This window comes from Aotus nancymaae, unplaced genomic scaffold (assembly GCF_030222135.1).
Source record: "Aotus nancymaae isolate 86718 unplaced genomic scaffold, 86718_ANA_hifiasm-v0.15.2.pri h1tg000017l, whole genome shotgun sequence".
Lineage (NCBI taxonomy): Eukaryota > Metazoa > Chordata > Mammalia > Primates > Aotidae > Aotus > Aotus nancymaae.
Window position 1 is genome coordinate 13170888 of NW_026988429.1, and position 21535 is coordinate 13192422.

The window sequence follows — 21535 nt, forward strand, 5'->3', positions numbered from 1 at the left end:
TGGGGAAATGAACAGTTCTGAGCTTTTCAGGTTTAAGGGCAAATCAGCCACTTGGTGGTGGGAAGTTAAGGGATAAGAGGGGGTACGATTTGTGAAATACATATATTTGGTCTTCATCCTGTTTCCTGAGATACAGCGTCTAAAATCTTTGGAATCTCCAAAGTGGTAAGTCTTTTTGCATGCTACCAAGTTGACTGAGAGCTGGAGGTTCCTGGATAGCTTCTGAATGGTGCTGGCCACAGAAAGACCAAGACAGGACGAGAGGGTTGGGACTTTAAGCCCCACCTAACAACCTCTAGGGAGGGAGAGGGGCAGAAGGTTGAGTTGATCAACAAATGGCCAATGATCCAATCAATTATGCCTATATAGTAAAGCCTCCATAAAAACCCCAAAGGACAGGGTTTGGAGAGCTTCTGGACAGCTGAACATATGAAGGTTCCTGGGGGTAGCACGCCAGAGAGGGCATGGAAGCTCCAAGCCTCTTCCCCCAAACCTCACCCCATGCATCTCTTCATCTATATCCTTTGTAACATCCTTTATAATAAAGCAGTAAATGTAAGTAAGTTTTTTTACTGAGTTCTGTGAGCCATTCTAGCAAATAAAACCCAAGGAGAGGGGCTTGGGAACCCCAATTTCTAGCCACTTGGTCAGAAGCACAAGTAAAACAACATGGGGCTTGTGATTAGCATCAGAAATGGGGGACAGTCTCGTGGGACTGAGCCCTCAATCTGTGGGATCTGACACTATCTCAAGTAGCTAGTGTGAGAATTGAATTTAAGGCTGGGTGCAGTGGCCCATGCCTATAATCCCAGCATTTTGGGAGGCTGAGGTGGGTGGAACACTTGAGGTCAGGAGTTCAAGACTAGCCTGGACAACATGGTGAAACCCTGTCTCTACTTAAAATATAAAATTAGCCAGGTGTGGTGGTGGGTGCCTGTAATCCCAGCTACTCGGGAGGCTGAGGCACGAGAATCACTTGAACTTGGGAGGTGGAGGTTGCAGTGAGCCGAGATTGCACCAGTAATCTCAAGACTCAGTATCAAAAAAAAAAAAAATTGAATTTAATTAGCAAACACCCAGCTGGTGTCACCTCCTAGAGGATTGATATGTGGGGAAAAAACTCCCACACATCTGAGGTCACAGAAGTATTTTATACCGTGACAGTACAGGAAAAAGTTTGTTTTTTCCTCTATGTTCTCAGAGGCTACTTCCAAAAGGCAAGCAGAGCACCTACCTCACACCCACCCCCTTATTCCAGCTCCAGGGCTGCTTCTCACCATTCCTGCCTTGAGGACAACCCAAGCAGAGGCATCCTTCCACCATTTAGTCACCTTATTCCCAATGTACACAGATCCTTGTATCTGTATCCTGTGAATCAGGGGACCCATAAGTTGGGTCCTGCTCTATCTGAATCAGAATTAGCAGCAACACTCTGGCTAATTCTGCTCTAGACACCTACCTGGGAGGAAGAGAACTGTCAGCAGGTCAGGCAGCTTGAGCTACCTATGGGACAGGGAAGTCAGAACTTGGCCCAGACACATGCCTGCCCAGCTCCCTGGACAAGGGCAGGAGCCATCCTTCCCTCCAGTCTCTCCTTTTTCCATTGTACTTTAGCATAGGCGACAAAGCAAGGCTCCATCTATAAAAAAAAAAAAAAAAAAAAAAAACATTATTAACATGGTTGGGTGCAGAGCCTCATGCCTGTAATCCCAGCACTTTGGGATTACAAACCAAGGCAGGAGGATTGCTTGAGGCAGGAGTTCAGCACCAACCTGAGCAACATGGTGACACCCCCATCTCTACAAAAAATGTTTAAAAATTAGTTGGGGGTGATGGCATGTACCTGTATTCCTAGCTACCTGGGAGGCTAAGGTGGGAGGATGACTTAAGCCCAGGAGTTGGAGGCTGCAGTGAAGTATGATTTCAACACTGCACTCCATCCTGGGTGATAGAGGGAGACCTTGTCTCAAACAAACAAACAAACAAACAAACAGAAAAGAATTCTTTTTCTTGCTCTGCCCAGGCTGGAGTGCAGTGGAACGATCTCAGCTCACTGCAACCTCTGCCTCCCTGATTCAAGTGATTCTCGTACCTCAGCCTGTCGAGTAGCTGGGATTACAGGAGCATGTCACCACTCCTGGTCGATTTTTGTATTTTTAGTAGAGAAGGGGTTTCAACATATTGGCCAAGCTGATCTTGAACTCCTGACCTCAACCTGACCTCAAATGACGCACCCACCTCGGCCTCCCAAAGTGCTGTGATCACAGATGTGACCCACTGTGCCCTGCCCAGAAATTTTTTTTTTTTTTTGAGACGGAATCTCACTGTGTCACCCAGTCTGGAATGCAATGGCACGATCTTGGCTCACTGCAACCTCCGCCTCCTGGGTTCAAGCGATTCTCCTGCCTCAGCCTCCTGAGAAGCTGGGATTACAGGCACCTGCCACCATGCCTGTCAAATATTTTTTGTATTTTCAGTAAAGATGGTGTTTCACAATGTTGGCCAGGCTGGTCTCGAACTTCCAACCTCAGGTGATCTGCCCGCCTCAGCCTCCCAAAGTGTTGGGATTATTGGCATGAGCCACCATGCCCGGCCAAGAATTCTTAACTAATAAAAGACAGTTAACTACCTTAAGTAGTTCAAGAGGACTATAAGGCAGGGGTTGACAAACTTTTTCTGTAAAGGCTAGAGAGGCAATATTTTTAGGCTTTGTAGGCAAGAGACACAATCAAAAACATTAGGTAGGTCCTCATATAACAACACAAAAGCAAATGTCCACACTTTCTTTTCTCTTTCTTTCTTTCTTTTTTTTTTATAGAGATGGGGTTTCTCCATGTTGGTCAGGCTGGTCTTGAACCCCCGAGTTCAGGTGATCCGCCTGCCTCGGCCTCCCAAAGTATTGGGATTACAGGCATGAGCCACTGCGCCCAGCCTTTTTTTCTTTTTCTTTTTAAATGTCCACAATTTTTATAGATGAAATTCAAAATAAAATAATGAGTATATGTTTTGGAATAATGTCCTATGAATGAAAAGAATGGGATGCATTTTGTTGGGATAATATTTGGCTTAGTTGAGGCTCCAGTGTAAAACCTTCTCAGCTGAAGGGCAGTACAAAAGCTGGCTTTGAGCTGCAGGTGGTGGTGTGCCAGCTCTAAGCCCTATCTATGGGGTGGAGGGAGGGTGAACAAGAAACTGAGAAACTTGGAAGAGGGTCTGTCCTCCACGACTGAGATTGAGACCTCTGCAGAGAGAACCAGGTCAACAGCCCACTGGGAACAAAGAAATTAGAGGGCACAGGACACGGACCATGGACACAGACGAGGATGGATGGACACACACACACACACAGCCACAGAAAAGTGCCAACTTGGGGGCAAAGTCCCTTTTTCCACTTGCCACTTCACAATGACCCTCCATCGCCCTCTACTGGCAGAGACTAGCGTCAAGCCAGCTGGCAAACCAGAGGTGTCCTATAAGGTCCTGTTTTGCAGAGCAAAAAGACCGCTTGGAGCTCAGAGGCAATAATTCCATAACTTGCACAGGGATATTCATAAAGTGAGGCAAATAAATTTTCCCCCAACTTCGTTTCTTGCCTTTAAAAATATTTATTAGAAAAAGTCTCAAATGGTACAAAATTCAAAATAGAAAAAAATACACACTTTGAATAGTCAACTGCAACCTGTTCCCCACCCACTCAGTTCTCTGCCCCCAGAACCCACAGTTATCAGTGTATTGTGTATCTTTCAGAGCTGTTCGAGGTACACATAAAATGCTTTGTTTTTTTAATTTCCATTTTACAAATTTTACAACAAAATCTTCTATTTTACACAACTTTAAAATATCTCGGCAGTTACATCTATTAATTTTTCTTTTATGGCCTCTGGCTTAATGTGTCTTGTTTAGGAAGACCATCCATACTTCAAGATTAAAAATATTTTCCCCATATTTTCTTCCAGTACTTTTATATTTTAGTTTTTACAGATATATCTGTAAATCATCTGGGTTTTAATATTTGAATAGAGTGTGAAGTGACGATTAGATTTTATTTTCTTCCAAGTGGGTGGCCATTTTACTGTTTCAGTGTTACCTAATTCATCCTTTCCAGCGGATTCAAACGATTTAATACTGCGGCCCCTAGTCCCCAGTCCCAATCATCCCCAACCGAGGACGGCTACGTCCCACAGGTCCCTCTCCTCCGGGCCTTCCCAGCCCTGCCCCTTCTCTCTCCTGGACCTTCTCGCCTCTTTTGCGGCGTCCCCACCGTGGTGATTCTTCTTGCTGCGTCTAGGCCTCCCTGTACTGCCTTGCGCCCCCTCGGCCTTTCTCCTGACCCTGTTCTCTTTGTGTGAGTCTCTCTTCTCGCGGTGCTTCCTCTTGGGTTCTGCTTGCTCCCCGCCAGCGGCTCCCCCTCCTCCGACCTCCCCGTGCCGCCTCCTCCGGCCTCGGTCCCCTTGGCCCGCCTGCTGGGCGCTGCCGCGGGGCTCCCAAAAGAGGCAACCGGACCCTTCCCTGCCTGGCGCCCAGCGGACGCCTGTGTTCTCTCCCTGCCCAAATGGGCTTGGAAGCCACCGGTGTTTGAAGTAATGATCCTGATTTTTTTGACTGTGGTTTACAGATTCCAGTCTTGGTGGGGCATGAGGAATTTTAGGCCAGGGAAGCACCTGGCTTTCCACAGTCCTCAGCTTTTCCAAGTAAGCGGGGAACACGTGGGGCCTCCCGAAGGGGACTCTCTGCTGCTCCGGCCCCCGAGGCTCAGTGGGGCCCCTTTCTTGGCACGTGGAGTTGTCCCTCACCTTTGTAAAGCAAAGCGTTGGTTGCAATCCTCTGGCTTTCTGCTTTCTAATATAATCCTCCAGTTCAAGTTGAAAAGAGTCAGAAGCCTTAGAATTTTCCATTATATTGACTACGGATGAATCACTGCTAGGGAAAATGGGGGAAACCTTCTGTTAAATGTATTATTTTGCTATGCATCTTTTTGTGTGTCCTAAAAAAAAGATCAGACTCCAATTTCTAGGGGAGATTATATCATGTAATATACTGTAAGTACTACGTAGTCATTGATTTTTAAAATATATTTTTGATATAGACTGAGAATCATGAAATATAATGGACTAAGAAAATGAGCCTTAAAACACTGTAAATTTGAGGATCTATAAATGCGTAATAAATATAACATAGATAGGCATAAAATTTATCAGTAGTTACCCCAGATTTAGGGGAAATTACATAATTTTAGTCTTAATTGTTCTGAATTTTTGCCATAAATACTATCACTTGTGTGATTATAAAAAAAAAAAAAAAATTGCAGGGTGCGGTGGCTCACGCCTGTAATCCCAGCACTTTGGGAGGACGAGGTGGGCGGATCATGAGGTCAAGAAATCAAGACCATCTTGGCCAACATGGTGAAACTCCGTCTCTACTAAAAATACAAAAATTAGCTAGGCATTGTGGCGAGAGCCTGTAGTCCCAGCTGCTAGGGAGGCTGAGGCAGGAGAATTGCTTGAACCCGGGAGGGGGAGGTTGCAGTGAGCTGAGTTCGCGCCACTGCACTCCAGCCTGACGCCTGGCGACAGAGCAAGACTCAGTCTCAAAAAAAAAAAATTAAGTTGTTTCAAGAAAATAGACATTCAAGCAGCTAAATCTAAAATCATTCATAAATTCTACAAAAACAGAACAAGCTAGTCCTGTGCTTATCATATGCCAAGAAAGAAATAATAGATCATTAAACATATTCCCGGGTCACTCACATACTATCTATGTTAAATCTAATAGTTGAGGTGAAAAAACAGAAGATGCTATTTATTGTGTTAAAATCCCAAACTACGATTTTCCTTCTTTTTTTTTTTTTAACAAGTGAAGAAACTGAGTCACAGATAATTTGAGTTGCTTACTTAAGGTCACACACAGCCAAAAAGAACAAGCAGGATTTAAAAACCCAGGAGAGAGGATTCAGAGCCTGCTTGTTCAGTCATACTCTGTAGCTCAGAATGCTTTTCATCTCTGAGGTTGCTACCAACCTTATAGGTGTTCTGGGGACTAAGACAGTGATTACAACTGAAGGGCTGGGGATAGCACTGGGGATGCAGCAAGTGGCCAGTGACTGGTAGCTGTTAATATTCTGATTAAGATACCGGAATGAGGGCCTGCAGCGTTAAATGTTTTACTATTGGTCTATTCTGAGAACTCGCCTCCATTTTATTTGATTAATTTCTTCTTCTTCTTTTTTTTTTTTTTTGCATCAGGGTCTTGCTCTGTCACTCAGGCTGGAGTGCAATGTTATGATCATGGGTCACTGAAGCTCTGAACTCAGTTAGAGGGAGACACCCACTGCTCCACACCTCACAGTCAGCATCATCAGCAGGTCCTGCCAATTGCTCTATTTTCAAAACTCGTCCAGAATCTGACCAATTCTACCTAAACTGCTCTCGCCTGGGCCAGGGTGCCACATGTCAGGGCAGTCACCCTTCACTGGTCTCCCAGCACCTGCTCAATGAGCCTATTTCCAAACCAATTGCCAGGATAACCATTTTAATGTGATGTCATCCTGGCTATCTCAAAACCATCAGAGGGCGGGTGCGGTGGCTCATGCCTGTAATCCCAGCATTTTAGGAGGCTGAGGTGGGCGGATCACCTGAGGTCAGGAGTTCGAGACCAGCCTGGCCAACATGGTGAAACCCTGTCTCTACTAAAACTACAAAAATTAGCTAAGTGTGGTGGCACACACCTGTAATCCCAGCAACTCGGGAGGCTGAGGCAGGAGAATCACTTGAACCCAGGAGGTAGAGGCGACAGAGCGAGACTCTGTCCTAAAACGAACAACAAAAAAACCATCAGAGGGCTTCTCCATCCCTCCCTCAGAACGAAGTCCAGATCCCCACAGTGCCTACAAGGCCTAAGACTGCAGGTCACTCCCTATCCTGAGGCCTCCGGTTTCCTTCTGACTACCATCCTCATGCTCCTCCTCGCCAGTGACACTTCCCAGCTGGAAGGTAGCAGAGAGGCACACCCTGGCCTCAGGGCCTCCCTGTCCCTAAGCCTGCAAAGCTCTTCATCTCTGCACCCACACTGGAATCCCCGTGCCTCCCTGGTCTTAGCTGGAATGTTACCTTCTCAGAGTTTTAATGACCCTCCCCATGGGACACCCTCTGCCCCTTCCCTGCCTCATTTTCCTCCATGGCATCACCATTTCCTAATAGAGTGCTTTAAGATATTGAGATATCTTGAGGGTTTTGAGACAGGGTCTCGTGCTGTTGCCCTGTCTGGAGTGCAGTGGCACCATCACGTCTCACTGCAGCCTTGACCTGGGGTGAAGTAATCGATTACTCAATTACTCCCACCTCTGCCACCTGAGTATCTGGGACCACAGGTGCATGTGACCACGTCTGGTTCATTTTTTGTATTTTTAGTAGAGATGGGGTTTTGCCATGTTGCCCAGGCTGGTCTGGATCTCCTGAGCTCAACAATCCACCCATTTTGGCTTCCCAAAGTGCTGAGATAATAGGCATGAACCACTGCACCTAACTGAGATGTTAAGATGCTGGTTCTCTTGGCTGGGCCTGGTGGCTCATGCCTGTAATCCCAGTACTTTGGGAGGCCCAGGTGGAGGGATCACTTGAGGTCGGAGTTCAAGACCAGCCTGGCCAACATGGTGAAACCCCATCTCTACTAAAAATACAAAAATTAGCCAGGTGTGGTGGCACATGCCTATTATCCCAGCTACTTGGGAGGCTGAGGCAGGAGAATCGCTTGAACCAGGGAGGCGGAGGTTGCAGTGAGCCAAAATGGCGACACCACTCCAGGCTTGGCAACAGAGTGAGGCTCTGCCTCAAAAAAAAAAAAAAAAAAGGGTGGGTGGGGGGGGCCGGGCGCAGTGGCTCACGTCTGTAATCCCAGCACTTTGGGAGGCCGAGGGGGGCAGATCATGAGGTCAAGAGATCGAGACCATCCTGACCAACATGGTGAAACCCCGTCTCTACTAAAATACAAAAAAATTAGCTGGGCATGGTGGCGCGCGCCTGTAGTCCCAGTTACTCAGGAGGCTGAGGCAGGAGAATTGCTTGAACCCGGGAAGCAGAGGTTGCAGTGAGCCGAGATTGCACCACTGCACTCGAGCCTGGCGCCTGGCGACAGAGCAAGACTCTGTCTCAAAGAAAAAAAAAAAGAAAAAAGAGGAAAAAAAAAAGACCCTGGTTCTCATCCTGCATTTCTACTGAGCTCCCTAGCAATGCTGATACTGCTCATACCCAGACCACGCCTTGAGTAGCAAGAACCTAACAATTTAACGTTTATATTTGGTCTGTTTTCTATCCTACCACACTTGGATGTAAGCTCCTCACGGGTAGAGATTCCTTGACTGCTGTTACCTCAACATGTCAAATTGTGCTTGACGTAGATGCTTAATAAATACTCGCTGAACGAATACATGAGTGAACAATGGCCCTGACTTCTCCCAACATGTTCAGGTCCACTAAGAACCCTAGATCTAAGGAGTCCTACCACTTCAGCCGTGCTCTCCACACAGCCTCCTCTCATTTGCCCCTCAGCCATCTTCCTTAACAACTAGCCATCCAAACGCTGCCAAACGTCAGCACAAAAGAGAAACGTCTAGTTCACTTCTTACCTGGAATCACTGTCATGCATTAGTTTACTGAGAGAAATTTCCACAAAAAAGATGGAACCCTCACCTCCTTTAGACTAGAAGTCGTTGGGGTCGTGTAAGTAGAGATCCCGCAGGCCCCACAGAGTGCAGAGGCCCACCTGGTTAGAACTCAGAAGGAAGTTAGGAGCCCTAGCACAGTGGAAGATGCTTTACCCTGAGCTTCAGGAGAATAATCCCAGCTTCCCCGCTGCTCACCCGTCCCAGGAAGCAGGAAGCCACACCCCCTCTTTCGCCCCGCCTCTTTGGTTTCAAGCCCCCTCATCCCACAGCTCCACTCTCGGAGGAACAAATCCAATCACAGACACTAAAGTGATTTAGGAACACCCAAGTTAATCGCCTTGGAACGCAATCAGCCTATAACCTAATCAGTGTTACTAATCCTGTCTGAAGAGTTTATCTTGAAAACAATTTAATAAAACGCTAATTCTTAATTTGTGAAATACAGCATACATGCAGAAATGTGCACAAAATAAAAATCTACAGCACAATGGTTTATCACTAAGGCAAAGTCCATCCAACCACCATTCAGGTCAGTAAACAGAACTGAGCCACATGCCAGATGCGTCTCCTTTCCCTCCTAACCTTCACTGTCCTTTTGTCTTCCATTAGCCTGTGTCTTTTAGGGGAATCTCATTGTTGCTTTTCTGGATAGTTTATTACTTACATGTAAGTCTCGAAATGCTATAGTTTTGCCTGTTTTTTGGATTGTACTTTATATAAATGGAATTGTACACTGCACTTTTTTGTACAGTGTATTTCTGAATTTTACCACGTTCATTTTCATAGCTATATGATATTCTATTTTTAAAAATATATATATTTCATAGACTATGTATGTGTGCATTATGTGGATGGATACTAACAGATTATTGATCTGTTCAAGGGCATTGTGATTGTCCCCAGTCCAGGCCATTTTAAACACTGTCATGAATATTCTTGTATATACTTCCTGACATACATAAACTTGCATTACTACAGAGTGTTTACCTAGGAGTGGGATTTCCGTGCTACACAGCATGGTATATTCAGCTTTACCAGACATAGTAATACCAAAGGTTTTTCAAAAGAGGTTAATATTTTTTTTTTTGAGACAGAATTTTGCTCTTGTTGCCCAGGCTGGAGTGCAGTGGTGCGATCTTGGTTCACTGCAGCCTCCGCCTCCCAGGTTCAAGCAATTCTGCCTCAGCCTCCTGAGTAGCTGGGATTACAGGCGCCCGCCACCATGCCCAGGTAATTTTTTGTATTTTTAGTAGAGAAGGGGTTTCACAAGCCGGGTGCGGTGGCTCACGCCTGTAATCCCAGCACTTTGGGAGGCTGAGGTGGGTGGATCACCTGAGGTCAGGAGTTTGAGACCAGCCTGACCAATATGGTGAAACCCTGTCTTTTAAAAAAAAAAAAAAAGAGAAGGGGTTGCGCCATGGTGGCCAGTCTCAAACTCCTGGCCTCAAGTGGTCCACCCACCTCAGCCCCCCAAAGTGCTGGGATTACAGGTGTGAGCCACCGGCCCAGCCATTTTTCCTTATCTATCTTCTACGAATGAGCCCTCTGCTGGCTCTGTGTGTTGCCCTGTATTTTCATTCCATGAGTGGTGGTATCTTGTGGTGACCATTCTTAATTTTAATGTTGTCAAACTTAGCAATCACACTTAAAGGGTTAGTGCTTTTTAATATCATGTTTAGGATATGTTTTCCTAATCCTAGACAGGGGTTTCTCCACGTGGCAGTGTAGACATTTTGAGTGATATAATTCTTTGTTGAGAGGAGCTGTCCTGTGCATTATGGCATGTTTAGCAGCATCCCTGGCCTCTATCACTAGATACCAGTGGCAACTCCCTTCCCTCAGTTGTGACAACCAAGAATGTCTTCAGACATTGCCAGAAGTCCCCACGTTTCAGAAACATTGCCATAGATCATAAACATATTATCATATGATGCCTTATAAAGTCTTCATAGTGGGCCAGCACAATGACTCACACCTGTAATCCCAGCACTATGGGAGGCCAAGGTGGGAGGATCACTTGAGGTCAGGAGTTCCAGACCAGTCTTGCCAACATGGCAAAACCCTGTCTCTACTAAAAATACAAAAATTAGCTGGGTGTCATGGTGCACACCTGTGATTCCAGCTACTTGGGAGGCTGAGGGAGGAGAATTGCTTTAACCCGGCGGGCGGAGGTTGCAGTGAGCTGATTGTGCCACTGCACTCCAGTCTGGGTGACAGAGTGAGACTGTCTCAAAAAAATAAAAAAATAAAAAATAAAAGCTTCATAAATACATAATTCAACTGGAATTGATTTTTGTGCAAGCTGTGAGGCAGGCATCCTACTTTATTTGTTTGAAGATATGGTGGGGGGAACCCAAAGGGTTTGTGTTTTTTCTATTCTCTCAACAATCAGAAGACTTCTGTGACCAAATGTATGGTTTTTCCCCTACACACCAAGCAAACAATAAATTCTGCAGCTGACACCAGCAGGTGCCCTCTAATCAAATTCAGTTCTCACACTCTCAACCTAGAGATGGCGTCAGGTCCCACAGGTTGAGGACGCAGTCCCCAAGACTGCCCCTGCCCCCCCAAACCCCCCCAACTTTGGAGACCAGTTGCACACCCCAGGCTGTTTTACTTGTGCCTCTAATCAACCAGCTATGAATTAGGGTTCCCAGGACCTCCTCCTTAGGTTCAGTTAATTTGCTAGAGTGGCCCACAGAACTCAGGGAAACACTTACTTATAGTTGCTAGTTTATTATAAAGTATATTAGAAAGGATATCTATGAACACTAGATGAAGAGATGCATAGGGTGAGATATGGGGGAAGGGGGTGAAGCTTCCAGGTCCTCCCCAAGCTCCTCCCCAGTGTGTTACCCTCTAGGAATCTCCATGTGTTCAGCTGTCCACAAGCTCATATAAACCCTGTCCTTTTGGGTTTTTATGGAGGCTTCACTACATAGGCATGATTGATTAAACCACTGGCCATTGGTGATCAACTTAGCCTTCAGCCCCTCTCCCCTCCCTGGAGGTTGAGGGGTGGAGCCAAAATCCCACTCCTCTAATCCTGCCTTGGTCTTGCCAGTGACCAGCCCCCTTCTGAAGCCACCTAGGAGCTGCCAGCCATTAGTCAACTCATTAGCACACAAATATATCATTTTGGAGAGTCTAAGGATTTTAGGAGTTGTATGCCAGGAAACGGGAAGAAGACCAAATATGTATCTCACATTATCACATACCATACTTTTCCAACACCATTTATTGAAGTTTGTCTTCCTCGCTGCTCTGAAGTTCTTTGTTATTTTTTTCTCACATTGGGCTGGTAACAGGCAGACCTTACAAGGTTTGAGGGAGGCACATCCCACACATGAGTGTGAAAAGCCAATCATCACGCTGATGAACTGCAAACAGATCTGACTTTGTTATTCAACAAATGTCCATTTGCTCATGGTTCTGCTTCTGGTTTCTGTATTCTGTCATATCTTTGCACCAGTACCTCTCTGTCTTCATTGCTATAGTTTCATGAGAAATCTTTATATTTGCTAGAGCAAGTCGTCTCCCTATTCCATCTTTCCGTATTCAAGTATGTGTGTGGATTTCTCTTGGCATTTTGTTTATATATAAACTTTAAATCTGGCTCATCAATTTCTGAAAACACTTGTAGTTTTGCTTGGGGCTACACTGAATCTGTAGGTTAATTTGAGGAGAACTGACATCTTTCCAACTTTAAACTTTCAGTATATGAACGTGGCTTATGCCTCCATTTATATGAGCATGCTTTATTCTTTTATGTTCCCAGAAGACGGACTTTGTCCACCAAACTTTTCCTAGTCCCAGAATCTTGAAAGGTCACACGTTTTAAGCCCAATGCCACATATAATGCTTGTGCAGTTTGTGGGTTTGATTTATGTCAGATGTAATTTCATTTAAAAATTTTTTATTTTTATTTTTATTTTGAGACAGGGTCTTACTTTGTCACCCAGACTGGAATACAGTGGCGTGATCACTGCTCACTGAAGCCTCAATTTCCCAGGCTCCAGTGATCCTCCCACCTCAGCCTCCTGAGCAGCTGGGACCACAGGCTTGTGCCACAGGCATGCACACAAGCGCTGCCCCACCCACACTCCTTAAGGCTCTTCCAGCCCAGGAATAAACCTTGGTGTGGAGCATTTATATGCTAAAGAGATCACTTTCTTGCTCATTTTATCCGTTATTTCCATGGCTCTCTCTTGTCCCTAAGCTGCTCCTGTGTCTGCAGTTTCACCCTGAAGGGCCAAAAGTTCCAATAACCAAGTAAAGCCCATGCTTGCTTAGCCCACAAAGGGGAACAAGTACTGCGTACTTCCCATTTCAACATTTCTTTTGGGGGTACCAGGGTATAAAACTCCCTTGTCCTGGTTTTATTATTTATTTATTCATTTATTTATTTTTGAGACAAGGTCTGCCTCTGTCACCCAGGCTGGAGTGCAGTGGATCTATAACAGCTCACTGCAGCCTCAACCTCCCTAGGCTCAAGTGATCCTCCTACCTCAGGCTCCCAAGTAGCTGGGACTACAGGTGCACACCACCATACCTGGCTAAGTGTTTGCATTTTTTTTCTAGAGACAGGGTTTTGCCATGTCGTCCAGGTTGGTTTTGAACTCCTGGACTCAAGTGATCTCCTTGCATCCACCTCCCAAAGTGCTAGTGTAGCAGGAGTGGCCTCAAGAAACAGACCTTTCAAACACTGAACTGGGAAGGAAGGGGTGATTTATTCAGCCGGGAGCAAGGTGGCATAGTTGCCTAACAGCCAAGCTCGTTTAACAAAGGAAACCTCTGCCTTTATATAGGCTTACAACTCTAGATATTACATGTGTAGGGTCTTGGGTTTACAGTTTTAGAAATTGCATATGAAAGGGTCTTGGTCTTACAACTCTAGAATTTACGTGTGAAAGGGTTTTGGTCTTAGGAGTAGGTATGGGGTATAGTGACTTGGGGGTTGATCTTAAGTAAAAATAATGCCACAAAAAAAACAATGCCTTCCGGAAAGATTCCTCCACACCGTGCCTGCGATCTATAGGAAGGCAATTAGGGTGGCACCCAGTCTGCCAGCCTTTACTTCTATTGAAATGCAGTGTGGGCTGGGTGCAGTGGCTCATGCCTGTAATCCCAGCACTTTGGGAGGCCGAGGCGGGCGGATCATAAGGTTAGGAGATCGAGACCATCCTGGCCATGGTGAAACCCCGTCTCTACTAAAATACAAAAAATTAGCCAGGTGTGGTGGTGCGTGGAGGCTGAGGCAGGGAACCACTTGAATCTGGGAAATGGAGGTTGCAGTGAGCCGAGATCGTGCCACTGCACTCCAGCCTAGTGAAAGAGCAAGACTCCGTTCTCAAAGGGGGGATGGTCTTAGATGCTTAAGGGTGATTAAGGGTCTCCTTCCTCACTAGGATTACAGGCTTGAGACACCATGCCTGTCCTGTCCTGATTTATAACAGACGAGGTCAGGCTGCTCTGCAGCTTTTCTTTTGAAAAAGAAGTATGCAGTTAGATTTCCCTGACTGTTCTTTCCTCAATGAGCAACTCATTTCCCCATCTCCTTTCATCTTGTCATAATGTACCCAAGGATGATATAAACCTGCCTCCACCAACAGCAGAAGAAAGTCTCAAAAACACCACACTTTACCAATCAATGGCTGTGTCCTCAAGCCCATAGCAGTAAATAAGTTTTGCAAATGAAATTTTATTTTACTTATGGAAAGACTAAAGATTTTAAATCCAGAATGCAATTTATCGCTTCTACCCAAGATCAAAGGTAGTATCTGTGCTTGTTAATATAATATCTGACACATCCTCTGGCTGAGGACAAAATAATAAGTGGGTTTTAGGAGCAGAAGACAGTGTAATCTTGCTTCATCCACTAGGTGTGTGGGTCCAACACTGCAATAACAACCAGATCAACGGTGCTCCAGATAAGTGATGATTCCAATACGGCTCTGTCCCTCATGCTCTCCATTTTAATATGAAAACTGCCTTTTTCCCTTTTATTTTTTAAGACAGAATCTCCCTCTGTCACCCTGGCTGGAGTGCAGTGCTCTCCTCACTGCAACCTCCACCTCCAGAGTTCAAGCATTCTCCTGCCTCAGCCTCCCATGTAACTGGGATTACAGGCATGCACCACCACGCCCCAGCTAATTGTTGTATTTTCAGTAGAGACAGAGTTTCACCATGTTGGCCAGACTGGTCTCTAATTCCTGACCTCAAAAATCTGCCCACCTTGGCCTTCCAAAGTGCTGGCATTACAGGCATGAGCCACCGCACCCGGCCTTTCCTTTTTATGTTTTTATTGAGACGGAGTCTCACTCTGTTGACCAGGCTGGAGTGCAGTCACAATCTTGGATCACTGCAACCTCCACCTCCTTGGTTCAAGTGATTTTTTCTTAGCTGGGATTACAGGTGCCCACCACCACATCTGGCTAATTTTTGTGTTTTTAGTAGAAATGGGGTTTCACCATGTAGGCCAGGCTGGTCTTGAATACCTGACCTCGGGTAATCCACCCACTTCAGCCTCCCAAAGTGTTGGGATTACAGGCGTGAGCCACCACACCTGGCCTCCTTTTTATTTTTGTTATTTTTTCAGACAGGGCCTTGCTCTGTTATCCAGGCTGGAGTGCAGTGGCACAATCATGGCTTCTCAACCTCCTGGCTTCATGTGATCCTTCCACCTCAGCTTCTTTTTTTTTTTTCTAAAGATGGGTTTTCACCATGATGGCCAGGCTGGTTTTGAACTCCTGACCTCAGGTGATCCACCCACCTTGGCCTCCCAAAGTGCTAGGATTACAGGCATGAGCCACCATGCCTGGCCCCACCTCAGCTTCTTAGGTAGCTGGGACTACAGGCATGAGCCACCATGCCCAGCTAATTAATTTTTTTTTTTTTGTAGAGTTCCAGGGGCAATGGCTCATGCCTGTAATCCCAGCACTTTGGGGTTGGGAGGCCAAGAGTCCAGATCCCAGGAGTTTGAGACTAGTCTGGGAAACATAGGGGAAGCAATCCTCGCTACAAAAACAAAACAAAATAAAAACCATATATAAAAATATATTTATTTTAAATAAAAACTATATATATATTTATAAAACTATATATATTTACAAAAACTATATATATATAGTTTCCTTCAGGGAAAACTATATATATAGTCGGTTTCCTTCAGGGCTTGCAGCTGGATCAGGCCTGTCAGAAGCAGCTCCTGGGGTGAACTCTGGCATCCAGACAAATGGAACTTGGTGGTGCCCAAACAGGGAAGCCCTCGACTCTGCAGCCCCAGAGGGGGTGTTACAGCCATGCTAACAAGCTCTTTTAGTCCTGCTGTCAGCAGTCTGACAAACAGGGCCATGTTAAGAATGAACTGGGGTGTGTTAACAACTCTGTCAGTCCCATTGCCCTGCTCCCTCTGGAGGTTCCCTGGCTGGCCTGGCCCTGCCACTGTTTCTCATGGCAAGGGGCTGCTGCTGGGAGCAGACAGTGGTGAAGGAGGTGTGGAGGGCTATGGTGTTACTGCCTTCTTCATACGCTTCACTGACACTGGAAGGGTGAGAAGGGTGGAGAAGACATTTATGAAGCAATGAAACAGCTCTCAGTAGAGAGGGGATGTGAGGGTGGTCACTGACCTGAAGTCAGGTGGTCTCTCTCTCAGTGTGGCTGGGTCTGGGGCTTTTATGGGCTCAGAAGTGGGGAATGCATGCTGACTGGTTTATGAATATGCTAAAAAGGCTAAAACAAAGGCACCATTCAAAGGCAGACATGACAGTGTAGAAAACCAATTAGGGGGCAGGGTGTGGGGGCTCATACTTGTAATTCCAGCATTTTGGGAGGCTGAGGCAGGTGGATCATGAGGTCAGGAGTTCAAGACCAGCCTGACCAACATGGTGAAACCCCATCTCTATTAAAAAATACAAAACATTAGTTGGGCGTCATCGCATGTGCCTGTAATCCCAGCTACTCAAGAGGCTGAGGCAGGAGAATCACTCGGGAGGCAGAGGTTGCAGTGAGCTGAGATCATGCCACTGCACTCCAGCCTGGGCAACAAGGTGAAGCTCCATCTCAAAAAAAAAAAAAAAAGGAAAAAAAAGAAAACTATTTGGGGAAGGGTAGGTGTATGTAAAATAGGTGAAGGGTGGGGATCAAGCAGAGGAAAGTGCACCAAACAGGAAGAGAGGTTCTCAATTCAGTGTGTGGATTTATCCAAGATTTGTAGCTTAGCTTTCAGGCTTTAAACTGCCTTTGGTTTCAAAATTGGGTTTCACTGGGGATACACTGCTAGCTGCTTAGGGGTTTGTCTGCCTCCTGCTGCTTTTAATTTTTTTAATTTTTTAATTTTAATTTTTTTAAAAAGATGGGGTTTCACCATGATGGCCAGGCTGGTCTTGAACTCCTGACCTCAGGTGATCCACCCACCTCGGCCTCCCAAATGCTAGGATTACAGGCGTGAGCCACTGCGCCTGGCCTCCTGCTGCTATCAAAAGTACTAAAGTAATGCATCTAGCCTGAGGGCTGCCCCTAGTCCCGCCATCAGAGGGTTTTTTTTTTTTTCTTTTTCTTTTGTTTTAATTAAAATTTTAATTCAAAGGGACTAACATAGAGGTTTTTTTTTTTTTATTACCGTATATGTTGAGTATTCATGCTATGCCAAGCACTTCCCATATATTTTCTCATTTAATCCTCAAAATAGCAAGGGTGATTGCCTTATCTCCATCCTGTAGGTGAGAAAGCTGAGGATCAGAGAAATTAAGAAACTCACATGAGGTCATGTGGTATGTAAGTTAGTTTTTGCTGCATCATAAGCCACCCAACTATTTATGATTTCAGACAGCTAACACTTGTTTCTCAACAATTGTGTGGGGGCTGGATGGCCAAGAGGTCTCATATCTGAGGGACAGGAGGAGCTCATCATCAGCTGGGTGATGGGGATGCGACCACAAGTCTCATTATCCAGCAGAGCTTGAACACAGGGGTTGAGTTCCAAAAGCAGCATAAGGACAGCAACACAAGAACCTTCCAGGGCAGGGCGTGGTGGCTCACGCCTGTAATCCCAGCACTTTGGGAGGCCGAGGAGGGCGGATCACCTGAGGTCAGGAATTCAAGACCAGTCTGACCAACATGGTGAAACCCTCGTCTCCAAAAAATAAATAAATAAAAGAAAAGAAAAGAACCTTCCATGTCTCACTTACGTCATATTTGCTATTCTCCCATTGGCCAAAGCAGGTCACAAGGGCATGGCCAGCCAGTAGGGAGGGGACAACCAAAGGGTGGATACAGGGAGTGAGAATTGCTGCCATTTTCTCCAACAAAGAATCTACCATCCATAACTTGTAAGTGTACAAATCAAAACCAAGTTTGTCTTACTTGAAGGTTCAAAACTGTCTTGGAGCTACTGTCCGGGGTCTAGGAATCCAGAACATTCCACATATTGCCTAAGTCAACAACCTGTTGCGTACACACACTTGCAACTGTTTTGCAAATGTATATGGATCTGATTGTCATTGATAAAATGCAAATTAATTTAGAAGTATTAATCAAGTCATAGAATAATTTTGTTGTGTTTTCTAATCAACAGATATTTATGTAATTTTGAGGCAGCTCTTCACAAAATATTTATTAGTTACAAAAGGAAGTCACTTCACAGTGGAAAAATCTGGCAGGTACCACTTTAATCAAGTAACAAAAATGAACATCATCAGTAATAGGACAAATTGCAATCGTGTGTCTCCTGACAGTCCAGCAAGAAGAACACAGCATCACTTTTATGATGTTCCTGCCAATATACATAATTGGAATCTCATCCTAAAGCAACAAATTCAAATTAAGAAAAATTCTACAAAATAATTGGCCTATAATAGAAATGTAAAGGTCATGAAAGTCAAGGAAAGCCTGAAGAATTTGTTCCAGACTTAAGATGAAAGAGACATGAGAAATGAATGCAGTAGTGATTCTGAACTGGATCTTGACTTGGCAAAACTTGAATAGGTCTGTTGGATGGATGGTAGAAATGTATTAATGTTGACTTCCTGATTTTGCTAGCTATATTAAAATTTTATAGGAAACAGTCCTTGTTTATAGAAGACACACAGTATTTAGGGGTTATAAGGAGTTAGGTCAGGAACTTTCAAATTGTTCAGCGAAACAAAAGTTCTTTGTACTTTAATTCCAAGACTTCTATAAATTTGAGATTTTAAAAATACTTAAATAAAAACTCCTTTAAAGTCTCTCAACATGCTGACCTAATCATAGATTTTTAAATTTGTTTTTATTTTTATCAAGGTTTCATGTGCCCATAGTTTGAAGTGTTGAATCATTTTTATTTACTTATTAAAAAACATTTTTTAATGCCACTCCATTCAGAGGTAATGAAGTCTGGTCACCCAGGCTGGAGGGCAATGGCGCAATCTCGGCTCATTGCAACCTCTGCCTCCCAGGTTCAAGCAATTCTCCTGCCTCAGCCTCCCAAGTAGCTGGGATTACAGGCGACTGTCACTATGCCCTGATAATATTTGTATTTTTAGTAGAGACGGGGTTTCACCATGTTGCTCAGGCTGGTCTTGAACTCCTGACTTAAGTGATCCACCCGCCTCAGCCTCCCAAAGTGCTAGAATTATAGGCATGAGCCACTGCACCTGGCCTGAAGTGTTAGTCTTTTTTCTTTTTAAGAAAAGTAGTTCCCTTATCTCCACTTTCCCCCCTTTCCTGTACCTCAGAGACAACTGCTTTCAGCTGATTATCTTGACAGGTATGACCTTCTTTCCACATACTGCTTATGTCATTTTTTTTTTTGAGACAAGGTCTTGCTCTGTTCTCCAGGATGGAGTGCAGTGGCGCTATTGTAGCTCACCACAACCTTGAACTCCTGGGCTCAAAATGATCCTCTAGCTTCAGTCTCCTGAGTACCTGGGACTACAGGCACATGCCACAATGCCTGGCTAATTTATTTTTGCAGAGACAAGGTATCACTATGTTGCCTGGCTGGTCTCTAACTCCTAGGCTCAAGTGATCCTCCCGCCTGGACTCCCAAAGTGTTGGGATTACAGGTGTTAAATCAAGTTTAGCCTAAAGCTACCTCCTTACATATTTAAGCTTGGCCTAAAGGTTTCTCTGTATATCGTGACAAGTGGAGGTGTAAACTGACTACACTTGTGCCAATCACTGAGTTTTGGCCAATCAAATGTAGCCAGCTGTTCAAACCATCTTCAGATGAGGTAAATGCCAAGCTGCAGCAATCCAGCTGTTTCTGTAACTCACTTCCATTTTCCATAAAGCTTCCGCCATATGATTACACTGGAGTGTCCAAGCCTACTCTGACTGGGAAGGCTGCCCGATTCTCGAACTGTTTATTGCTCAATTAAACTCCTTTAATTTAATTTGGCTGAAGTTTTTCTTTTAATCACAGGTGTGAACCATCGTACCAGGCAGTCCTAAATTTTTAAAAACTATTAAGTCATAGTTACTTCCTCAAGACTGTCATCATCACATACTTATAGTGTGCCCTTGCTCAATTTTTATTGTTTTAATTTAAAATTTTGAAAAAGGACCTACATGCACTACTAAGTGTAGTTCAGTGGTGTGCTGCTAACTACTGAACCATGGCATCTATTTTGTTTTTGTTTTTTTGAGATGGAGTCTCGCTCCGTTGCCCATGCCGTAGTGCAGTGGCACAATCTTGGCTCACTGCAACCTCCTCCTCCCAGGTTCAAGAGATTCTCCTGCCTCAGCATCCAGAGTAGCTGGGATTAGAGGCGCATGCCACTGTGTCTGGCTAATTTTTTTGTAGTTTTTAGTAGAGATGGGGTTTCACCATCTTGGCTAGGCTGGTCTTGAACTCCTGACCTCATGATCCACTAGCTTGGCCTCCCAAAGTGCTGGGATTACAGGCATGAGCAACTGCTCCTGTCCTGTGTGCTTGGCAACCGGCTCACGTGAAATGATTATGGAAACCCGAAACAACCCACAATCCGCCATCTGTAAACTGGAGAACTAGGAAAGCCCATGGTGTAATTCAGTCAGTGTGAAGTCCTGGGAACTTAGGGGTTAGGGTGGCGCTGATGGTGTACACTCTAGCTGAGTGTGAAGGCCTGAGAACCAGGAGCACCAATGTCCAAGGGAAGGAGAAGATGGATGTCTCAGAGAAAAAAGAGTAGGCAAATTTGCCCGTCTTCCTCCTTTTTGTTCTGGTTGGGGCCTCAACAAATTGGATGATGCTCACATTGGGAAGGCCATCTACTTTACTAATTCACCAATTCAAATGTTAATCATCTCTTCTGGAAACACTTTCACAGACACACCCAGAAACAATGTTTTACCAGCTACTCAGACATCCCTCAGCCCAGTCAAGGTGACACACAATTAAAAATCAGAGACTGTTAAAAAAAAAAAATCACGGATGAGACGAATCAGAGTATACATGATAATAAAAGCTTAAATAATAATGATTTTATCCAGTATTTATCTTTTCAGTCTAAAAATTATATTTTAGAATAAAAAATGGGAAGGGCAGATAACTTTTGTGAATTTCCATCTCCCTAACATGGTAAAAATAATTTTAGCAAAAAAATTTTAATGTTAATATTATAATAGACATGTAAACACAACATTGTAGAATACAAAGATAATTTTTTCTGTTTTCTTTTTTTAAGTGGGGGTTGAGAATTTTCATTTCACAGAGGCTTCCTGTCATCCAAGGCATTTTTAGAGGCCAGTCTTTCTAGTCATATTAGATAATGAGGAAGATGAAGTAACTGACTTCCCCAAAGTCACATAACTTTATAGCATAGCTGGGACTAAACTTCTGGGATTCAGATTTCCAGGCCATCAGTCTTTCTATCACAAAATAGTGATGCTTAAATACCTGAGATGCATATCATTAAA

The 21535-nt window shown here is 44.7% G+C and overlaps 1 non-coding gene and 1 pseudogene across 1 annotated transcript; one reads left to right on the forward strand and one right to left on the reverse strand.

Moving 5' to 3' along the window:
• Positions 1–11950: 11950 nt before the first annotated feature.
• Positions 11951–12051, reverse strand: LOC135275665 (small nucleolar RNA U13). Its single transcript, XR_010343269.1, has one exon. It is a non-coding gene; the product is annotated as a small nucleolar RNA U13 (small nucleolar RNA).
• A 2358-nt stretch (positions 12052–14409) lies between these two features.
• LOC135275633 (U2 spliceosomal RNA) lies at positions 14410–14528 on the forward strand (annotated as a pseudogene).
• Positions 14529–21535: the final 7007 nt, after the last annotated feature.